This window comes from Myxocyprinus asiaticus, chromosome 10 (genome assembly GCF_019703515.2).
Source record: "Myxocyprinus asiaticus isolate MX2 ecotype Aquarium Trade chromosome 10, UBuf_Myxa_2, whole genome shotgun sequence".
Taxonomy (NCBI): domain Eukaryota; kingdom Metazoa; phylum Chordata; class Actinopteri; order Cypriniformes; family Catostomidae; genus Myxocyprinus; species Myxocyprinus asiaticus.
The window spans coordinates 33,250,080-33,256,523 of NC_059353.1; the positions used below are offsets into that span (position 1 = coordinate 33,250,080).

Below are 6,444 nucleotides of genomic sequence, written 5' to 3' on the forward strand. Positions count from 1 at the left end.
TACACTACATTAATTTTGCATTTGTATTTCATACTGCAGAAAAATAAAACTTTTACAATGTACTTCTACAGCTTTGGGTTTGATTAGAAAAGGATAAATGACGATCAGATCCAATGTTCTTTCTCTTTTTGATGACATGCTTATCTTAGTATTAATCTACAGTCTATGGTATTGTCTATTCTTATCTCATAATTCAACAAAAGCTTGCAGAAGCGCAACTCGTGTGAGTGATCAAAGCACGTGAGCATCCTATTTCAAATTTTAACGGTCACAGAAAGTCGGCTGAGCTGATAGATTGATGGCGATGTTACTCTGGAAAGTAAGAGAAATAAATTAATTTGTTGATTCATTTTATGTTATTTTGACCTTTGAACTCCTTGCCATTTATGACTTACACGTTTATTTCAGCAAGTACAAAGAATAAATGTTGACAAAAGGGTTTCGTCCAGGCCTGCAATACTCTCCGCCAGTCTGAGGTGAGTAATTTCCAACTTGAATCACTAAAATCTCTGTTCTGGATTGACTAGTAATCCTGATACCAGGTTATGTTATAATTTAATTTTCTTTGCATCTAGAAAACATGGGACAAATGAAACAAGTTTCCAGGAACACATTTCACAGCATTGAACTGATATAAAGAGATGCATCAAGCTTTATTCAAGAATGTGAAAATGTCAAATATCCAAAGTCAAAAAGAGGAACAGATAAAAATGTTTCAATTTCTCAACTTGTGAGTATTTGTTTTTTTGTAGTTTTATTGTAATTTACAAAAATATTATAATTATGTATTTTTTTATTGAAGATGCCATATTAATTTAACATGGGTTTTAGCAAAGGCCTTCACCTAACTCAGAGCACTTCTGACATTCTGGACATCAACATCATGAGAAGTGGAAGTCAAAGGGGACATTTGACTTCAAAACAATGACATAAACAATGTCATAAAAGGTACATATTTGTCTAATTTGTCTCATTCTTTTGCATTGCAGCAAGGCTTTTATGACACTAAATAATGGGTAATTTCTGTTTGCAGTGGCTCTGGAGTGCAGCATTACCAGTTTGACCATCTTCATACAGATAAAACACAACACTCCTATTCATGTAAGTTTTAAGATGCAGTTTAGAGAGATACCAATTTCTTTGTTTTTAATTACTCTGCATACTGACAGCAGGTCTATTAAATGTTTCACATACTTACAGGGATCAGCACATTCATCCTCAACCTGATCTTTCATATGGTGTACAGACCCCTCAGTGCAGAGGATCGGCATCAGACTGATGACATGGAGATGGCTGAAGTGAAGTTTTGCTTAATATGTTGTGTCCAAAATACCTTATTCAGCTGTCAGACCAACAAAATTATTCTGTATCTGCCCCGGTGCTAAAATTGTTTAACAGCTTTTCATTGGTCATTTGTTTTTATTTATTTTTACTTTTTGTTGTTTATTAATCTTAATAAATACATTTTGGTTATAATGTAAACTTATAGTTACTGTTAAATGATTTATTGTTTATGATTTTTATATAAATAAAATTACTACTAATTAACTTTTACCATATTATTACAAGCCTGTGAATTTATTAAGTCAATTCTTGCATTATGAATTGTGTTAATTATTGCTTGTGTTGTTGTTAATACTGAACAAACTATTTAAAATGCTTTACTTAATAATACTTAAATGTCTTTTATATGGTTATTTTACTTTCTTAGTGATATAGTATATGAACTATTCAATTAGCATACTCATTAAACACTCTCCTGGTAATAAAACAAAAAATTAATTTATAAACTACACAAAAACCAAATGTTACAGTTGCATCTTGGGAACCCTTAAAAGGTTATATATAGAACCTTTCCACTTGGCTCAAAGAACCCTAAAAAGGGTTCTAAATAGAACCTTGTAGGGTTTCCAAATATGAAACGAGTAATAGAACTCTTTAGGGTTTTTCTTTTCTTCTAAGAGTGTATTTGCAAAAAGAATGTCTGGAAATCTCACACTGATATTTCCTATTGACACACTAAAGCAAAAAAAAAAAAATAACCAACTTAAGACAAATGTTTTTGTGAACCATCTAATGTGCCTAAGACTTTTGCATAGTACTGTATGAGTATGGCTTGTAAGTATCTGAAAGCACCTGGCAACACAGTTGCAACAATAACAGATACCTTTGTACTTCTGATAAGTGAAATTGTTGGTTGCTTATGTGAATGAAGAATGTGGTTATGGTAAGAGGGTTCAGCTGGATAATGCATGTGGAATGCAGCATCTATATTTTTTAGGGCCTCCTTATTCACTTGCATTACAGGTTGTTGGAAGCCTGACCACATGTATTCACCTGATTAAAATATAATACTACATTAGATATAGGGAGAATGTTAAATAATCCAGTGGTTCTCTATTCAAAGCCCCAGAAGCTAGAAGTGTCAATAGATTAAAATACATATCACAATTAATTTTGTGTCCACTGTCAGATTATATGTTATAGGCCTACATCATGATTTTAGTTAATTTCAGCATTTAAATGGAGTTAGCATATTTTGATATTAACAAATTCTTTATAATATGAAGTCATCTTGAGGCCCCCTTGGAAGGTTACTGAGGCCCCCTAGTGGGCTTTCACCTAAGAGTGTATTGATTTTATGGCTTGACATGGTCTTTTTATTTTTATTTTTTTATTATGTTGATAAAATTAAAACTTATTTAAACAGCTTTGATCAGTACATTTATGAACCATGGTTGAAGCAAACTGAATACAGGTAAATCATAACAAATATCTTCAAAGTGGGAGACAGTGCTGTCATTTAAAGATCATATCATCTAACCCTTGATAAAATAGATGACTCCATGTTCATCTGTCACAATGGCATCAAACTCAGCTCTATCACAGCGGTTAATCTTGGCCTCATGGTGATCTTTAGCATGCTCTGCAGGGTGATCTGGCAAAACCAAACACATTAACCCAGCACAATTAAATCAGGACAATTAAATATCTGTTCTGGTAGCTTGGTAACTCTATTCAAGTGAATAGCATTGAACTACAATGCTACACTACACACCAAAATGAAAAACAAGACAGACAAAGAGTGAGACAGCTAGGATTTGACTGTGTATAGAAAGATTTGCAATGGGGAGTAGAAAAAGAAAAATGAGATGTTTTCTGTAAGGGCTTCTGGTGAACATCCAAGGTAAAGAGGGTTCAAGGAGAGATTCAAGAGAATTTTTACATAAGAAATTTACATTTAATAGAACAAAATGTATGTATTAAATGTAAATGATTAAAGTGAAAGGGATCTTGCACATTAAAGTGAAATAGTTCAGACTGAATTAAAATGAAATGTTTAATATACCAATCTATTGACATATAGAGTAACTTCATATTCTTATTTGTATGTTAAAGTGAGACATATGATCGATAGGTATTCTGTGCACAATACTGTGCACAATGTAGTATTTTTGTTTATATAAACTTTGGACATACAATATGTTTATAGGTGTCTGTGTGTATATACTCACGAGGGAGCAGTGGAGCTCAGGGAAAGAGTCAGGCACAGAAGAATAATTCGGATGAACACCTTCCTAGTCTGCAGGTCCTCTGGTTTCTATGGAAAAGACCTCAATTTAAGATGGAACTCTGGATGATTTATATACCCCTGTGTGGTGGGGGGAGATTGGGGGTGTCTAGGGGTTAATGTAGAACATACAGCTATTTACTGCATACACCCACATGTGAACATGGACATATTATCATAAACACACAGATGGCTGAAAATCAATACTGCACTTTTTGTAGTACCTAAAAAGAAAGATTGATCCTGTGCATCAAAACATAATAAGATTGTGTTTTTATGTTACAAAATTTGTGCTACTCAGATTGAAGTTCTCAGCAAAGAGAGTAAAAGGCAGTTAAAATGGAAAGTAAAGAGTGTAATGTATAATGTCCACCCCGGGCAGTTAGGTAACATGCTGGGTCAAGGTTAAAAAAAAAAAAGCAAAGCAGAAATACGAAGTGAAAAGGACAAACAGAGGAGTACAAAAATCATGTATATAGATGCATTATAACTGACCCAAATAATCACACCAGCATTAAACCTATGAGGATGAATTAGATCATACCATGCTGAAAGGTTTACCACTGCTGGTCACTACCATAGTGTATATGTTTTGTTTTGGATACAGGTCCTCATGATGGAATGCTAGTATGCTGGTGTCACCATTCTTCACTAGAAAGACTTCCCTATAGAAGAAGTCTACTTTTGGGATTCATAGATGCAAACAGAAGAGCAGGTAATGGGTGCTCTCATATAAAAGAAAGTTAACATCATTCAAACAGGATACAACAAACACATATGTACACACTGTGCTGTCAGCTTAATACAGGGCCATAGCAAGGAACTCTGGGCCCCCTGACTGTATATCGGTCTGGGCCCCTTTCATATTAAAAAATACAGTAAACAACTGTGTTTACTTGTCTTGTCATTGTATGCAGCCTTGCATTGCCTAAGTATTCAATCACAACAGTCAGATCCAGCCAATTAATGCACAATGACAATCTCATTTCTGGCATGTCTGGACTTTGTTTACTCAATATTTACACAGCCTTGTGTTACACAGATTTGATCCTTGGTGAGGTGAACCATATCTGTTTTATTCTCTTTGGAAAATGTATCTGTTCTAGTTATAATATTGAGCAGTTGCTTGGGGCAACAAACAATATGCAGCGTTATAGTCTTGTGTGGGAGGGAAATTGATTCATGCGTACTCAGACCCAGATTCAACAATTTCAAATATTACATCTAAAATCAAACTCAGTACCAATTTCTGTTTAGCCTACTGTATGCTCTGTTGACTGTATGTGCATAGGAAACTGTCTACATACTGTAGGCAACATATAGCTATATACAGACATTTTGTATGGTTCATTTAAAGCAAAAGTACTATCTTTTGCACAACTGAATGCCTACCTCATTGCAATACTGCATCTTTATCCTTGTATTGCATTATCTATGTCAGTACAAAGCTGCAATTGTCCCTCATTTGTATAAATCACTTGTGTGTAGTAATGTATATAGTAACTGTCTGTTAATTAGTTAGTTCACTCCCCCAAAAAATGAAAATTCTGTAATCATTTACTCACCCTCATGTCATTCAAAACCTGCAAACGTTTCTTTTTCTGTGGAACAGAAAAGGAGATGTTAAAGAAAAATTACAATATATATATATATATATATATATATATATATATATATATATATATATATATATATATATATATATATAGCTATACCTCACAGGCACACATCACACACAGAGACAAATGCAACTCTATGCAAAATTATGATTCTGTACAAAAATACTGTACTAAACCAGCAACACTATTTTGCATTGATTCAAGTCAGAGTACACCCTGCTGAAAGGATTAGTAACAGCAACATGGTAACTGATGCTAGTCTGAGCTGGGCTTTCCAGCAGAGTAGGCTTCCAAGTTCTTTTCAAATCAATTTTCGGAATATCTACAAAACATAACCTAATCATTATTAGTGCATGAACATTTACAAATGCATTTTTGACAGTTTGCCAACTGTGAAATAAATGAGGAGGAAAACTTAAAGAATTGGTGCAGGTGTTTCTATTGTAGTCAGGAAGTTGCCTGTGATTATTTCCCAAAGCATTATTCTCTGAATTCCTGGCCTTGCATTGTAAATGCAAAAATCGCAGCAGAGGATTTCCAGAGCATCTCAGAAACAGGAAAAAGGCTATTGTTGGATCTTAAATGTAAATGAGCCAGAGAGGTCAAAACATCAAGCATTATCAATGGTCTACACTCTACAGAAAGGCAAATGTCATAATTTGTGAAAGTAATAGGCTAGCTAATGAGGTGAAATTTTAACCAACATGATTTCAACAAATCTGAGGTCAGCTATTTATTTTGGTAAATAAATTATTATTACTTCTTTTATTATTATTCATTTAATGCACCCAGATGTTTTACATTAGTTTACTTAGTTTGTATTTCTCATTATTTTTTACAGTGAGGATTCTCATTAGATTCGCATTACTGTCATATACAGTAACGAAAATCATCTTGTCTGGACACATTTTATTTTTATTTTTAATAAAATCAGCTTAAACTAAAGAAAATAAAACAAAAAGGCATGTTGCCACGATGTATTAATACTTTTAAATGTATAAATGTTTCTACTTTTCTTTTGATTTTGAGGTCAAATATGACCTGTACATGTTCTTGACAGCGTTATCGAAAAATGTTGCTGTGATGTTTATCCACTGACAAAACTCACCCCCTCGTGGACTACTACGAAAGCGTTGGAATAAACCAATCAAAATACATGAAAACTTCGAGGAGCAAGAGACTTCCGTGACGTACTGCTGCTGTCCGTGATCTGCTCTATCTTGGAGGGCTGAACACGTTAAGCGATTTGTGTTT

The 6,444-nt window shown here is 33.8% G+C and overlaps 1 protein-coding gene across 1 annotated transcript in view; it reads right to left on the reverse strand.

The window, feature by feature from the left end:
• Positions 1-6,346, reverse strand: part of hpxa (hemopexin a) — a 31,426-nt gene extending 25,080 nt beyond the window's left edge. The window contains exons 1-4 of the mRNA XM_051709385.1: positions 6,232-6,346; positions 5,137-5,172; positions 3,516-3,601; positions 2,825-2,938 (exon numbers count right to left, since the gene is read on the reverse strand). The gene's annotated coding sequence lies outside the window, so the exon portion shown is untranslated. The remainder of the gene's footprint in view (positions 1-2,824; positions 2,939-3,515; positions 3,602-5,136; positions 5,173-6,231) is intronic.
• Positions 6,347-6,444: the final 98 nt, after the last annotated feature.